Raw genomic sequence first — 17026 nt, 5'->3', positions numbered from 1 at the left:
CCAAAATTCATGTATTGAATTGGTTCCTCAGGATGTGACTCTCTTTGGAGACAGGGCCTTTAAAGACGTAATTATGTTAAAATGAGGCCATCAGGGTGGCCCTAATGCAATCTGACTGGTATCGTTATAAGAAGAGGAGATTAGGACACAGGCAAGCAGAGAGGAAAGATCACAGGAGGATCATGTGAAGACACAGGGACAAGATGGCCATCTACACACCAAGGAGAGAGGCCTCAGGAGAAACCAGCCCTGTAGACACCTGGATCTTGGACTTCCAGCCTCCAGAACTGGGAGATAATAGCTGTTTAATCCCCTGGTCTGTGTAGCTTGGATGGTGGTCTCAGTGCACTCAACAGTATAGACCTCCGTCTTCCTTGCCTGGGGCTTGCTCACATCATTCCTCAGGAGGCCGACCCCTGGCCCTTCAAGGAGTTGCTGCCCCTCCAACGTACCTGGGAGCCATCACCTTGCCAGGCTCCTCTGCCCCATCTCACGCCTCTACCTCCCTGCCCAGGTGAGGTGCTGACTGGCTGCTGTGTGTGGCTTCCATTTTCTCTCACCCTACAGACCCCGCTGGTGGCCTCAGCGGTACAATGCCCTCCTCAGTTGAGCACAGCACGGTTGACCTTGAGTGACATTCCCACCGAGAGGGCCTCCCGCCAGCTCCCCTTACAAATGCCCCTCACCAAACACAGCATGAGTGTCCGGATTCCTAACTCTCCCATCACCCCGCTTCCTTGTTCTTCCTTACTGCAAAGCTCCAAAGAGTTCATTAAATCCTCTCCCTCGCTTCCCCTCCTCCTTCTCTCTTTATTTGATGTTAGACTTTCAGCTGTATTTTACTGTGTTTAGAGCCCAGAGGTGGGTCCTCGGTCACCTGTCCCCAGCCTCACGGCATCCTTGGTGTCCTCAGCCATCCCTCCGTGCCCGGGACTCACACGTCCATCTCAGCCCTCGCCTCCCTCCCAAACTGCAGACACTCACGTCCACGGCTCCGTGACGTCTCAGGGGAGTCTCTGCAACGCCTTGCCCTCAACACATCCAGCAAGCAGCCCCTGGTCGCTTCCCAAGAATCGGCCCTATCTCCCGCCTTCCCGCTCTGCTGAGGGCAGCTCGGGGCAAAGCCCTCAGGGTCAACCTTAGCTTCTTTCTCTCTCCCAGACCCCACTTTCCACCTGCAGGAAATCTTGTTGGTTCCACCCTCAAAGCACACAGAAGCAGACCCCTTTCACCTCCTCTGCTATCCCCACCCTGGTCTGAGCCACCTCCTGCCCTGCGTGCGCCCCGCCATCAGACCTCAACACGGCAGCCAGCGTCCGTCGTGCCTCCTCTGCCCCCAAATTCCCCGAGGTTTTCGTTTCACGCAGAGTAGAAGGCAAGTCCCTATGGCAGCCCGTGGGGTGTCACGTGCTCAACTCGCTGCGACCTTTGACCCGGCTCTGACCTCCTCCCCTTCACTTCCGTTTTGTTCCAGAAACACCGGCCTCCCCTGTTCACCCCGCAGGCCACACAAGCTCCCGTGGAGAGCTTCCAGCTTCCTGCCCAGGGCTTGTTGGCTAATTCTCTCACCTCCCTCCAGTCTGGGCGCGGCGAGGCCCGCCGGGTCACCCCTTCACCCTGCAGCCTGACCGCCCCCGTGCCCTCCCGCACTCTGCTTGCCCTTCCGTCCACCCCACTTCTACCTTCCAGCGCAGTGTTCACTAAGCGCCTTGCTCGTTCCGTGTCATCTCCCGGTCAGCGTCATGGCTCCTCTCACGGCTGTGCTGGAACGTAAACCCCAGAGGGAACCCGGGCCGCTTGGTGCTCTGATGTTACCCAAGTTCCCGGGACAGCGCCCGGCGCCGGGCATGCACCTCATAATACTGGTTGAACAAGTAAGCAGAGCTCCTCACTCAGGCCGCCCACCACTGTCTTCCCGCCCGGCAGAAACACCGTCCCCCGTGGGGACCAGCCCCCGCTTCTCCACTGCCTGCCCTTGACACTCCTGCCTGGGAGCCCACCCAAGGTCGGACCCACCGCAGCCGACCCTGACAGGCGCGTAACCGCAGTACGTCCTGAAGTCACCTATCAATCTTTTTGAAAACCCTGAGCTGCTTTTAGTCTGTCACTCCGCCCCCCACGCCCGTTGGATCAAGTTCAGACTACAGGCCTGCGGGCCAGCCTCTACCTGCGGAGGTCCTCCATCCAGGGGCCACCCGGAGTGCAGGTGTCCGCACACCTCCATTGCCGCCGCCTCTCCGCCTGTCAACTGCCCCACTTTTTGCGTCCCCCATCCCTCACTCCTCCTCCCAGAATGCTCACACTTTGGGCTAAATTATACCCATCCTTCAAAGCCCAACTCAAACTCCCCTTCACGACCCTTCCCGGGCACTCCCGTCCACACTCACCTGTCATTTTTCTGAATTCTCATAACTTCAATTGAGGGCGGCTTCTGATTTAAAGCCAGATCAATGCAGCGGCCGATTAAGGACAGCAAACCTTTTCTCGTTTGGAAACCCAAAAGAGGCTTTGATAGAAACCTGGCTTGCTCTCTGTCACATACACTGCATTTAAAATTTTCTGCTGACCTCTTAATCGTCCACACCCACTTTATTTATTGCCTTCCTAGCTATTCCTTGTGTCTGCGCTCTGTCTTTCAAACAAGGCAATAAGTTCCTCAAGGGTAAAGGCTGTTTTATAGAGCAATACCTTGATTAGAAATTCCTCAGGAACAAAGTTCATTTATTCAAAGTCGACTATGTTCAAAAATAAAAACAAAACCTCCTTGGGACTTCCCTGGTGGCTCAGTGGTTAAGAATCTGCCTGCTAGTGCAGGGGACATGGGTTGGAACCCTGGTCCGGGAGGATCCCACATGCCGTGGAGCAACGGAGCCCGTAAGCCACAACTACTGAGCCTGCGCTCTAGAGCCCGCAAGCCACAACTACTGAACCCGCATGCCACAACTACTGAAGCCCACACTCCTAGAGCCCATGCTCCACAACAAGAGAAGCCACCACAACGAGAAGCCCGCGCACCACAACGAAGAGTAGCCCCCGCTCGCCGCAACTAGGGAAAGCCCGTGCATAGCAACGAAGACCCAACGCAGCCAAAAATAAATAAATAAATAAATAGATTTATTTTTAAAAAACCAAAAAAATGAAAAACCTCTCATAAGTCATTCTAAGCAGAGCTGCCTGCTTACAGCTGCATGTCAGAGATACTTCAGTGCTCTTTCTGCTTGTCTCTACCCGTCCTGGAGTCAGCAGGGCCTGCTGAGGGGGTGTGGGAGTCTGGGAGGTTCACCCTGTATGCCTGGAGCCTCTCCGTTCTCATCTGCAGCCTCAGCAGCGCCCTCTTCAGGCCTCTCGGGCTGATCTCCCGGACCCACCTCCACCCCGCCAGCCCACAGCCCAGTCTGGAGCAGAGGGACCTGGGGGGCTGCCCTTTCTGTTTGGTGATGAATTGAAACCCATTTCCTCTGCCTTGTGCACACTACACTAGAAGGTATGAGATTTTTCTGAAGGCAGAGATTTTTCTCTGTGTTCTTCATCCATGTTCCCAGTAATCTAAAATAGAGCTTGGCAAAAAGTGCATAGTCAAAAAAGTCTTTGCAGAATGGGTGACTCAGCTCAGTGGGAGTTTATACTTTGAACCCTTTACCCCCCATTACTCAATGAAATACTCAGGAATTATCTTCATGGGGGAGAAATGTTCTCCCTTCCTGTACCTTGTTAAGCAAAAATACCCCCAGAAATGACCCCTAGGCCTGTTCACCTGATCCCGTAGCTGGCCTGACCGGGCCGGAGGTGAACTGATTCCCAGACACTGCCTCACGGCCACCTGCCCTGCTCGCTGCCCGGTCCTCGGAGCAGGACCAGCTGTGGCCGCGTCCCCACCACCAGCCGAATCACCAGCCTGCAGACTCATTAGGCCTCTCCCTCCAGCCCTCTTCTCTCCAGGACTCCCCCGTCCCTCACCCCTACAGAAGTCAAACCTTTCTTCTGCTCCTTCATCCTTAACATTGACCCAGCTCTGCCCTCATCTCCTTCCTGGGACCTCTAGACACACCACGGCACGTGTCCAGCGCCTTTGGCCTCACTTGGGATCTGACTCGAGAATTAGCTTAGTATAACCTCTCTTTTCTGACATTCTGGAACATCCTGGATTATTTCTCTTCCCGGTTAAGAAGTTTCTAAAAAGACATTCTTCCTGGGGATGAAACATCTTTGCTAACAGAGGTATGGATAATTTAGGTACTTCTTGTGAACCTCCGAAGGAATTAGATCCAGAGCAAAAAAATTCTGTGGAGCTGAGCTTAATCCTTAGCAGCTCGAGAACAGGAACCCCATGGTGTACATTTCTGATTCCCTTTTACTCTTTGGAGAAGTTCTAAACCCAGCACAGACCTGTGATAAACAAGTGTTGAGTAACTGATTGACTGACAGCCGGATGTTTCTGTCTGGCTACAACGTCTGAGTTTTTCTGTTTTTTGTTTTTTTAGGAAAAATTGTGATTATTTTCACTGCAATTGTTCTTCAGATTTCCCTTATTTTTTCTTTATTCTTTTTTTCTCCCGATTTTTCAGTTTGAACATTTTTAAATAAACGACGTTGAAAGAATAGGATAGTAACCCCATTATGCTCTCCACCTGGATTCAACAATGAACATGTTTCCATATTTGTTTTCTCTATATATATTTATAACTCTGTCTATAAATACTTCTTTGCTGGGTCATTTGAAAGTAAGTTGCATAAATGAATTTATTTAAAAAAAAGAAAGAAAGGTGCAGACATCATGACACTTCACCCCTTAAGTACTTCAGCCTGCATCTGCTAAGAATTAGAACATTTGTCTGCATAACTACAACGGCATTATCAGAGCTAACAGGTAATAACCGTTTCAAAATATAATCTAATATCCCTTCATTTATTCTTCAGTTGGAGATGTTTGCCTTTTGATTACACAATGACTTTGTTTTCCAAAATTGAATTCTATTCACTGTTCCCTACAAATTCACCGGATTTCACAGGGGTGGGAAAGACCTATAGTTCATTGCAGTCTCTGGTTCTGGGATGAGAAAGGGTTAGTCAAGCCCAAAGGATGGGTTGTTTCTGGAACAGGCCATGTCCATCCTCAAGTACGAGCAGGAGAAGCGTTGTTTTGGGCCACTGAGGGCTGCCTGGACCCCATGCGCCTGTTGCAGGCTCTGAGCCCTACAGCTGTAAGTGTACGACCTCGCTCTCCCTTCCATCTGTTACGAGGGTCCTTTACCTACTTGCCTTGCAGAACTTAAGCACTGTAAATGAGCCAGCTCCCCTTTTGCCAATTCTGATTCGGTAGGTGTGGGGTGGGAATCTCAGGACATCTTACTTTTACAAAGCTCTCCAGGATTAGAAATCTGGCGGGGGAAGGGGGGGATGGAAAACCCCCATGACACGGTCTGCCCACACAACACTTCTCTCTACATCTTACGTGTGTGTGTTTGTGGGTTCTGTAAGATGATTCCAATTATCTTCGGATGTGAGTGGTGTATAAACTATAAATAAATGAGAGACTTTCCCAGCACACCATGCACACATTCCAGTCTCGGGACTCTGCAGCTGAAGCGGGGAGGGGGCGTTGCTGTGAGCTTAGAGTGAATGACCTGGGTCTGCACTTGGCCCTGCTAGGTTGTAGTTGCATGGTCGATTTGGAAAACTTACCTGAATTCTCAGGTGGTCCTCCAAGATGAGCAGAGTAATACCTCATGAGGATTCAGTGAGATGTGCCTGGGAAAGCACTTTATAAAAGATGCAGTAGGAGTCCGGTCGAGTTGGAGGTCTATTCACCCAGACCCCAGGTCTATGCAGGGGACCGCTAGGGCCAGTGTGCCAGGGGTTCAGGTACCCCAGGAACCTAGAGCCCTGCTGGGAAGAAGCCCATCGTAAAGGAGGGCAGCAACCGTGGGCCGGAGGGGAGGAGGGGGAAGAGCGCTTCTGAGCTTAGGGGAGCATAGCTGCTGGCCATCAGAAGGTTCTCCCCCAAGCCCCCGGCCAGGATGTGCAATACAAGAGTGTACAACTCATCATCTCTGTGGGGTGTGGACAGGGCGAGGCCCGCGGTGCTTCCTCGGCAGCTCTCGGGCTCACTCTAGCCACGGGCAGCCCGCCCTGCGCCCGCTCTGGCAGAGGTGACACTGCGGGGAGCGCTGGTGGCACCGCCGCCCCCGGGACGGGTTTTCTGGGAGCCCTGGGTGAGAGGATTCACATGGGCGGGAGGCGGGCGAGAAGAACACGCTGGGCTGACAACAGGGCTGTCCCAGGCACTCAGTGGGGAAAGAGCCATCTGGAATGAAAGGGGCCATTGTGCTGACTCCCCAGCTCCAGTCTGGACCAGGAGAGGCTGGGGTGACCCCCGGCAGAACGATCCAGAATGGAGAGCAGGGATGAGGCGTGTAGCCTCCCCATGGCTTGATGTTCCCCTAACGTGGGACGAGGAGGCCGTGTGGACGCTTCCGGGATGCTCTGTTCCCAGAGGGCGGGTTGTGATGGCTGGTGAGGACGGGAAGTGGTGACGGGGGCGGCGGTGCTGCAGGGGTTCCGGACGGAGGCTGACGAGCGGGGCTGAGTTTCACTGACTCTTTACAGAGACTGAAAAGGGAAGCAGTGATTCCTCACCCTATCTGATTATGATACTGAAGCTTAACTTGCATACAGCAAGTGCATCTGTCATAGGTGTCCAGTCCATTGGACTTTTTCACAAACTCAGCACATCCGGTAACCAGCGCCCAGACCTAAACCCAAAAGGTCCTCAATTTCCCCAAACACTCTCCTGCTCGCTGAGCTGGCTTGGGCAGGTAACACAACAGCGCTGGGCCGCATGATAAAACTGGAATAATAATAGTGTTTACATCATCAGGCTGTTGTGAAGATTAATAATAATCACGGAAAGTAGTACACAAACAGCACTTGGAACAACACCTGGCGTGTAGTAAGCACGTCGTTAATGTTTACATTTTCAGGGCAATTGAATTCTTTAACCTAAATGACATTGATGAATTACTTCTCAGTCTCAATTCAAGTCAGGAAATTTCTGGGAAGATTATAGCAGAAGGTCAGTGTATGTATCCTCTGGGTATGGGAGAGACAGCAGTCCTCGACTCGCCGTGGATGGGACTGTCGTACTTCAAAGTGTCCCCTCGCATTAAAGCCAGCTCATGGTAGGACCCAGGCAGCACTCTTTAGTATCTTCTTTTTACAAGAGCCTCTGTATAAACACACTTCAAATTTTGCGGGGGAAAGAGTTCTGATTATCCAATTTCAGTGTATAATATTTTAGTCCTATTCAAGCAGTTATAATTTTGTTTTTCTTTTCTCTCCTAATTTCTCTCCTTATTTTCCTCCTATTAAAATATTTTAGAAAAAGGAAAATTGAACAATCAGATTACAAAAAAGGTTCTTGTTGCGTAAAGACACAATATACCAGCAAATTGTACAGGGCTCCTGACATCTCTACCAATAGCAACTGGGACGATGAACGGCTGCAGAAGTACCTCTGCCGCACTGATGTGTTGCTACGAGTAGGCACTGTTCCTGCTGTACCATACACTCAAGAAAAATGCCTGAGGGCTTCCAGCAGAAAAAGATGACCCGGAAGAATGACAGCCACAGAGCCGCCCAGGCTGAGCAAAGGACAAGGCAGCACTTAAGGAGAGTTTGCACTCGACCCATCACCGAGAAAAACACAGGACCTGTGCACAAGCAGGTGTGTGTGGAGGTGTGTCAGGAAGGTAAACAGGTAAAAGAAATGGAAAGGAGAGTTCTATGTGTGCGAGCTGCCTAGGGAACCAAGACGCAGTGAAGTTTAGAGGCCTGAGTTGTGTAACTTTACCCAAATGATTTCAGGGTTCTGCATCTTTCCTAATTTGTAAAATGCAATGAATCATCAGGCCCAACCACACTGTCAGTTAAATCACTTTTTAAAGAAAATAAATCAGACTTGCAGGAAATTTGCCAAAACAATTCCTATACGTTCTTTGCCCAGACTTATCGCCTTTAAAAATTTTGCCATAGCTGTTTTATTATCCTCTGTCTATATTTTTCCTGAGGGTGGCTTGTGTTTATCATGTCACTTTAACCTTTGATACTTCGGTTCCTATTTCCTAAGAACAAGAGTCTCCTATGTAATCCTGTTACACCTATCACAACCAGAATACGTTACCCTCTACGTAAGCTGGCATGTGCTATAGCATTGAGCTATGCTATCACCTATTCTGCATCTCTCATCCACTTTTGTAAATTGTCCTCGTCACGTTTTCAGCCACTTGTAGGGGATCACGTACTCATGTAGTTATCCCGTCTCCTTAGGTCCACTAGTCTGGACCAGCTCCTTACCCTTTCCTTGTCTTGCATTATAGTGACATTTCTAAAGAACACGAGCCAATGATTTTACAGACTATTCGTCAGTTTTGGGGTTTTTTTCGGTATTTATTCGCTGTGAGATTCAAGTTATGTATCCTTGGCCAGAATACCAAAATGGTGTGTCGTGTCCTTCTCAGGGTACCGCTGCAGACACAGGATGTCCACCTGACCCTCATGAGTGAGTCGTTTGATCACCTGGCCAGGGTGCTGCCTGGTCTCTCCACTGTACAGTTACTGGTTTCCCTCTGTAACTAATAAGTATTCTGATGAAAGACATTTGCAGACCTTGTAAATATCCTCCCTCTCATCAAACTCCCCTGTTCCTCCCCTGCAACCCCTGTCTCACACACACACACACACACACACACACACACACACACACACACACTTTAGAATCTATTGATGAGTCTTCTCCAATCATTACTGTGATGGTTGAAAAACAGTGATTTTCATCTTCACCTTTCTTTCACCTCTATCAGTTGGCAATCTACTGAAAGAAAGAGCCATCCCATCTCCTCCATTTATTTATCTATTAATTATCAGCAGGTACTCATAGATTTCTATTTTATTCAATATTTATTGTGACACATATATGTCCTAGATTTAGCCAATGGGTGCCCTTCAAGCTGGTTCCTGTGACCTTTTAAGCAGCCCCCCCCACCTTTCTTTTTGGCTGCGCGCAGGCTTTCTCTAGTTGAGGCGAGCGGGGGCTACTCTTCATTGTGGTGCGTGGGCTTCTCATTGCAGTGGCTTCTCTTGTTGTGGAGCATGGGCTCTAGGCTCGCCGGCTTTCGTAGTTGTGGCTCGCGGGCCCTAGAGCGCAGGCTCAGTAGTTGTGACGCACGGGCTTAGTTCCTCTGCGGCATGTGGGATCTTCCCGGACCAGAGATCGAACCTGTGTCCCCTGCATTGGCAGGCAGATTCTTAACCACTGCACCACCAGGGAAGCCCCTGTACCTTTTTAAAACTCTTCCTTACTTTCTATTACAAGATGTTCTAGGCTTCTCTATTACCTTCTAGGCTCCAGTCATGGATCAAACGCTGCTCCAAGGAAACCTTCTTATAGTGGAGATTGGTATTTAGCAACCAAGATCTGCTTGCCAGGTGTGTTCATTGCTACCAGTGTATCATTGCTCTGGGCTCTTTCAGTGGGCAGATATAGGAAATATGTACATACGTGCATATGGTATATGTAGAAATATTTGTTTACATGTGGACACATAGATGAGCATAGATATGTGTGTATATGTATATGTGTATATAAAACAATGAGTTCATACTGTTCTGATTCCAAATCTACTCCAAAGGAATCTTCCTTGCCTTCTCTCATTCCATACTGTATCTCCCTTCTTCCATGATGAAAACCCTAGATCTCTGAAACAAGGCATTTTCTGATTTGCTCAGTTGCACAATATGCATAAAATAGTTTAATTGAGACAACCATAACACTATGAAAAAAGCCATAAAGAAGAGTTCAAAAATTGTTTGTAGTTCTTTTGTTCTCTAGGCTGAGGGTATATAGCCCAAGTACTTTACTTAAAAGTTATTCCTATTAATCCCTTTATCCCCTTTCAATCTAGTTATGTTATGCATTTGCAATATAGTTGGGTTCAGGCATTTCTGTTTGGATTCAATTTTTAGCGTTCCCCCCATAGTTTTGCTGTGTTTACTTTACTTTTGAATATGTAGGACATTAACATGTTTCCAGAAGTCAAGCCTAGAAGAAAGGTGACAGGTGTCAGTCCTCCTGTCCCTTCTGCCTCTTCCTACCACTTCTTACAGGTAACTCATTTCATTGTTTTCTGGTTTATCATTGGTGTGTGTGTTGCCCAAATAAACAGATATTTGTATGTTTTCTTATGTTCCCTTCTTTCTTACACAAAAAGTAGCATGCAATATATAAGCTATTGCACTTTGCATTTAATATTTCATTTCATATTTAATAATATATCCTGGAAATCACTCCATATCTGTTCACAAAAGTCTTCCTTAGTCTTTTTTATATCCCTGCCAATACAGTATCTGGTCAAGCTTTCAAATTTTTGCCAGTTTGTTGGGGGGATATCCAGTATCTCTGTAGTTTTAATTTGTAACTCTTTTCTGAGTAAAGTTTAACCTCTTTTCACATATTTATGAACTCATGAGATCTTTACTGTGAATTGTCTGTTTATGTGTTTTGCCCATCTCAATGTTTAACTTCTTTATATATTAGTGATATTACCTTACCCCTTTATCTATGATAGGTGTGGAAACAATTTCTTCCAATTTGTCATGTCGTTTTATTGTGGTAAAATACACATAACATAAAATTTACCATTTGAATCATTTTTTTAAAATTAATTAATTTATTTATTTTTGGCTGCCTTGGTCTTTGTTGCTGTGTGCGGGCTTTCTCTAGTTGCAGCGAGCCGGGGCTACTCTTGGTTGCGGTGCATTGGCTTCTCATTGTGGTAGCTTCTCTTGTTGCGGAGCATGGGCTCTAGGCACGTGGGCTTCAGTAGTTGTGGCACGTCGGCTCAGTAGTTGTGGCTCACGGGCTCTAGAGCACAGGATCAATAGTTGTGGCGCATGGGCTTAGTTGCTCCGTGGCGTGTGGGATCTTCCCGGACCAGGGCTCGAACCCGTGTCCCCTGCATTGGCAGGCAGATTCTTAACCACTGCGCCACCAAGGAAGTCCTGGAATCATTTTTAAGTGTACATTTCAGGGACATTAAGCATACTCACATAGTTCTGCACCACAGTCTATCTCCAGAACTTTGTCATCTCCCCAAACTGGAACTCTGTACCAATTAAACAATCACTCCCCCTTCCTCCCTCCCCGCCCCTGGCAACCACACTTCTACTTTCTGTCTCTGTGAATTTGACTCCTCTAGGTACTTCATGTAAGTGGGCTCATAGTTTTTGTCCTTTTGTGCCTGGCTTATTTCACTCAGTATCATGTTATAACTTACGTCAGAATTTCCTTTCTTTCCTTTTTTTTTTTTAGACATTAAAAATTATTTAATTATAAAACTTGGAACAACAGAATCCAAACTTGTATTTAACTGAAAACATAGTTCCAGTCACAAATTATTCCTGAAGAATTGATCATAAAACCTGTAAAGACAGAAAGTAGGTCTCTCATTTATGTAGGGCTAGGGGCAGGAAGAGGGAGTCACTATAAATGGGTACAAGTTTTCTTTTTTGGAATGTTAGAAATGCTTAAAAACAGATTTTGGTGATGTTTGCACAATCCTGTTAACGTAATAAAAATCACTGAACCTTACACTTAAAATGAATCAATTACATCTCAATGAAGCTGTTAATAAAAAATCAGAGCATTTAAACAAAGGCAACTTGTCTTCTAAAGGGGTGTGTGGCCATTGAGCTCTTCTAATGGCATGCATTACTTTTTATTTTAACATCTTTATTGGAGTATAATTGCTTTACAATGGTGTGTTAGTTTCTGCTGTATAACAAAGTGAATCAGCTATATGTATACATATATCCTCATATCCCCTCCCTCTTGCGTCTCCCTCCCACCCTCCCTATCCCACCCCTCTAGGTGGACACAAAGCACCGAGCTGATCTCCCTGTGCTATGTGGCTGCTTCCCACTAGCTATCTATTTTACATTTGGTAGTGTATATATGTCCATGCTACTCTCTCACTTGGTCCCAGCTTACCCTTCCCCCTCCCCATGTCCTCAAGTCCATTCTCTACGTCTGTGTCTGTATTCCTGTCCTGCCCCTAGGTGCATCAGAACCATTTTTTTTTTGAATTTCCTTTCTTTTTAAAGCTGAATAATATTCCATTGTATGTCACATTTCACTCATCCATTCATTTGTTGATGGACACCAGGTTGCTTGCATGTTTTGGCTCTTGTGAATAACGGTGCCATGAACATGGGAGCACATGTTCGAGTCCTTGCTCTCGCTTCTTTTAGGTATGTACCCAGAAGTGGAATTGCTGAATCATATGGTAATTCTAGGTTTAAGTATTTAAGGGACAGCCAAAATGTTTTCCACAGCAGCTGTACCATTTTGCCTTCCCACCGGCAACACACAAGGGTTCCAATTACTCCACATCCTTTTCTTTTTTTTTTCACATTCAGTATTTTTATTTAATTTTTTAGCAGACAATTTACATACCTCCCCCACCCCTTCCTTTAAGTTAGTGTGACAATTTTCCATAATAAACTACTTAAAGAGAAGCTTTGGTCAAGAATGGAATGAAATAGCAAAAGAAAAAAACAAAAAATAAAACCCAAATCACTGCTGCTTTTAAAAAACCGATACTTTCACCAATTATCCTCAAAACAAAACACAGAACAAGGTTTGCGCCATATGTGTCTTCAGTGTCTCCTGACGGCTGGCTGGCTCTCCTCCCCATCATGCGAAGGGCGGAGCTGCCCGGCGCAGCCTGTCCGTCCTCATGCTGGATCTGGGAGGCTTGCTCAGCTGCACATTATCCGAAGGCCCTGGATAGAAGACTCTAAGGTCTTGAAATCCCATATGGCCATGGCTCCATCGATGCCAGTAGTGCAAAATTTGCGACAATCTTGCTCATCCACCTCATAAATAGACACTTGAGTGATGCTGTTCTGGTGCAGCGTCTCCAGGGCCGTGTTGCGGTCCTCGGTCGTGGCCCGCTTGGCCATGTTGCGCAAGCGCTCCATGGCCGACACGTTGCGCTGGATGCTCTGTTTCGGGATGTCTAGCTTGGAGACAAAGGTCAAGCAGCCACGGTCGTTGTAGTTAAAGAGCATGGGGCAGCAGTCATGGCCAGCAGCCAGGACGCTGTTCTCCGAGATGAAGGACACACTCAGGAGGGGCAGGAACTCTGTCTTCAGAGTTGAGACCTGCACGCGTTTTGAGGCATCGGCAACGGACACGGTGCTGTCGTGGCTGACCCAGGCCGGGCGGCTCCTGCTGGCGGAGAAGCTGACCCCGCGCACCCAGCCGCCAGTGCCACTGCCACCAAACTCTGACATCAGATGACCAAAAGGCATCTTGCTGCCCCAGAGCATACTGGCTGGTTTCTCATCCACTTCTTTAATGTAGGCAGAAAACACTCTGCATTTGAAATCACAGGATCCTGCTGCCAGCAAGACATTGTTGGGATGCCAATCCAAGCCGAGGACCGTGGAGCGAATGCGTTTTTTAATGTGCTTGCTTATCCACCAGTCATTTTCGGACTCGAAGTAACAAACAGAGTTGTGCTCCGCTGCCCACAGCAAATTTGTTCTCTAGCGGGGACCACTTGACAAAAGTGGCTGCACAGTTAATTCTCAGAATCACCAGGGTTGGCTTCCAGACACCATGCTTCTGACCCCAGACGTAGGCATTGAGGTCAGCCCTGCAAGTGACGACGTGGTCACTCTTGGGAGCGCAGTCGATACCTGTGATGTGTCCGTTGTGCTCCTTGAGTTCATGAGCTTTCACCCACTGGCTCCCGTTCTTCTTATAGATGTGGACTTCGTGGTTATTGGGGCTAAGGGCAATGGGTACGATCCCTGTTCCAGGCATGACAGGTGATTGGCTCTAGTAAAAATTGATGCAGGGACATTATTCTTAGTGTCTTCAAAGGACAGAAAGCTGGGAGTCGGGGCCATCCGGACGGGCTCGGAGTGTTAAATTCGCGGACCCTGGTCAGTCAACGTGAACAGGCTCCGGCGGGCTTGGGCAGGGGACCGAGGCCCACATCCTTTTCAATATTTGTTATATTCTGGTTTTTCGTTTTTGTTTTTGCTTTTTTAAAAAGAATAGCCATACTACTGGAGATATCTCATTGTAGAGTTTGTTTTGTTTTGTTTTTTGCATTATCGATGTTGGAGGTAGGTTCCAGTTTGCCCTCATGGATTTTAGCTGCTGTCATGAGGTCTACTTTATTCTTGCAGTTTCTTTGTCCTTACGCTTCCCCATGTCACATCTAGACTTTCTTCTGACTTCGGATTTACAAACTACAGTGGCTTCAGACCCGCTGCCATGTGCAATGGAGTTGAAGCTTTGGCCATAAATCGTCCTTCTTCACCTCAGATGCTCTTTAGCCTGTTCTACTTTATATGATACCAGGATCACAGCTTCTGCTCTTTTAGAGTTGGGTTTTCCTTTATGACCAAATTTGAAAATCTTTTAACAGGCAAATTAAGTGCATTTGTAAATTCATATACTGATATGGTTTGGTCTCCACTCTGTCCTGTTATTTTCTGTTATAATTACTGCAGGTATTATGGTATACTTATTGTGTTTCTTTCACCATTTGGTGTGTATTCTTTGCTATTTAAATTTTTTTTTCTTTTAGGGTTTTGGAACGGGGTTTCCAGTATTTTGGGATATTTATGTTTTGCTTTAGTGGTTAAGTTTTTATATTTTTACATTAATTCTTTTCTTTTTTCTTAACCCTTTAACATCTGGTCTGTCCATTTTATATGGTGTCATTTGATTAGCAACTATTACCTATTTAACAGTCAGTTACATGATTATGTTTCCCCTTTTCTCTCTCCCTTCTCCTTCAGTTTTTTTCAGTTGCAACTGTTCTATTTGATTAGAAAGTATGTGTATATACTAGTCTTCCCATCCGTCATTTGGCGGTTTCCTCAGTTATCTCTTGCTTGGGGGAAGCTCATTCTCCAGGAAAGGCATAGGATGCTCTCTAAATTTTTGTACTCAGTTCTCATCTGTTTGTCTATAGCTTTGATCCTGAAAGGATGGACACAAAAATCCTTGGCTGGTACTTTCTTTCCATAGTGTCTTGTAAATACCGCTCCACTGTTGCGTTGCTCTGTATGTTGCCAGCCTAAATATTTTTATTTCTATAAGTAATTTGATCTTTTTGCCTTTGAAATCTAATAGTTTTACTAAAATATGTTTTGGAGTTGATTATTCCATTCAGTTTTCCAAGGTACATGGAAGGTACTTTCAATATATAATTTAAATTTTCTCTTATTTCTGGATTATTTTCTGGGATTACAGTTTCCCCCCTAGTTTTATTGAGATATGATTGACATATAGCACTGTGCACAGCGTAATGACTTGACTAACATATATTGTGAAATGAGTATCACAATGTTTAGTTAATATTCATCATCTCATTTAGATACAAAAAAAGGAAAGAAAGAAAAAATGTTTTTTTCCCGGTGACGAGAACTCTTAGGATGCACTCTGTTAACAACCTTCAAAAGTACCATACAGCAGTGGTAACTATTGTCATCATGCTGTATGTTACATGTGGGATGACGGTGTTAATATTAATTTTGCTTCACTGTTTGGTGTTTCTGCTTTAGAGACTCCAGTGACATGTATTTTGGTTCTTCTTTCCTGGCTTTCATTTCAACCACTTATCTCTGAAAGCTTTTTACTCCTTTCTTTATCTTATTTTCAATTTCTTGAATATTTTCTTGCCATTCTTCAGTGTCCTTTTACATATTTGTATTTGATATATTCTCCCTTGGGCGTCTTGTAATTCTTTATTGTTTCTGGGATAGTTTTGTCTTTATTTTCAATTTCTATCCTGAATCTTATCAACTCCTGCTGTATTTCTTCCTAATTTTTGCCTAATATATTCTTAGGTTTTGAACTTCTGGTTCTAGCTGTGTGTGTGTGTGTGTGTGTGTGTGTGTGGGTGGGTGGGTGGGTGGGTGTGTGTGTAGCCAAATATATGATACTTTGTTCAGCTTGAGAGTTTGACATAAGGTCTTACAATTTTCCTCTGCTATGTCATTTTATTGATGGGGGGGATTTTCATCAGCTGAAATGTTATGATTCATCTTCTCATCATAAGAAATGTATTTTTTTTTCTTTTTGCAGTAGATTTATATGCAGCTATTTTGATGTTTTAGTGCTACTAGACATTTTGACACAGGGTTCATAGTTCAAGAATGTCCTCTTCTCACTGTATACTGAAGTGCAGTTTTTAATAGATAACCACACTGAGGGAGGGATTGGTTGTCTTCTATTTCTGCGGATCTATAATTCTCTTTTTTTACTTCCTTCTTTTCCTTCACCACAAGACCTCCAAAGGGCATTGTCCTTTCTCTATTTATCTGACTTTTCCCAGAAGCAAGGCTTCTTCAAGGCTGCCACCTCCTGTCCCATTCTCTTTCAAACCTCTTGGCTTTTCCAGTCAAGTACCCAACCTGTGTTCAGTATTTAGTTCTTGGTGTTGGACTTTCTCTTCATAGAAGGATTTAAGCCTGGGTTTCACTTAAGTCCTTGGCAACAGTGGAGGGAGCTCTGTTGGAATTTGAGGTATTTTCTTTCTTCTCCTTAAGAAGTAATTTGAAGTTCAGTTCATGGCATTCGCTCTCCTAGTAGAGCTGAAGGCTTGTTTGTTTGTGTTTGTGTTTTATTGAGGATGTGAGTAGAGATTCAGATGCAGGCAGCTGCCTTTATCCTCTGGACTGGTCAGCTTCTGGAATCCCTTTTAAAATATCAAGCGCTAAGTAACATTTCTTTCCTTCCTAGGAACACTGGAAACTTTGCTGTTACAAGGGCATCGTCAAGGTTACACAGATTCTGTTACAAGACAGATCCGTCTTCTTGCATCTTTAAAGCTGTTTCGTGTGCTGCCTCGTCTTTCTTCTTTTAATACAGCAACCAGTCACAAAGAAAAAAATTTAAAAATATATATTGCCTTCCTTCTTCCTCATTTCGTGTTTACTTAAAAAC

At 45.9% G+C, this 17026-nt stretch overlaps 1 pseudogene across 1 annotated transcript; it reads right to left on the bottom strand.

The window, feature by feature from the left end:
• Positions 1-10778: 10778 nt before the first annotated feature.
• Positions 10779-14030, bottom strand: LOC309642458 (actin-related protein 2/3 complex subunit 1A pseudogene; annotated as a pseudogene). Its single transcript has one exon. The product of its transcript is annotated as an actin-related protein 2/3 complex subunit 1A pseudogene (transcript).
• Between the last annotated feature and the right edge of the window lie 2996 nt (positions 14031-17026).

Source organism: Balaenoptera physalus (genome assembly GCF_965194825.1).
Source record: "Balaenoptera physalus genome assembly, chromosome: 14".
Classification (NCBI taxonomy): Eukaryota; Metazoa; Chordata; class Mammalia; order Artiodactyla; family Balaenopteridae; genus Balaenoptera; species Balaenoptera physalus.
The sequence above is the reverse complement of the archived record's forward strand: the minus strand, read 5'-3'. Positions and strand labels throughout refer to the sequence as shown.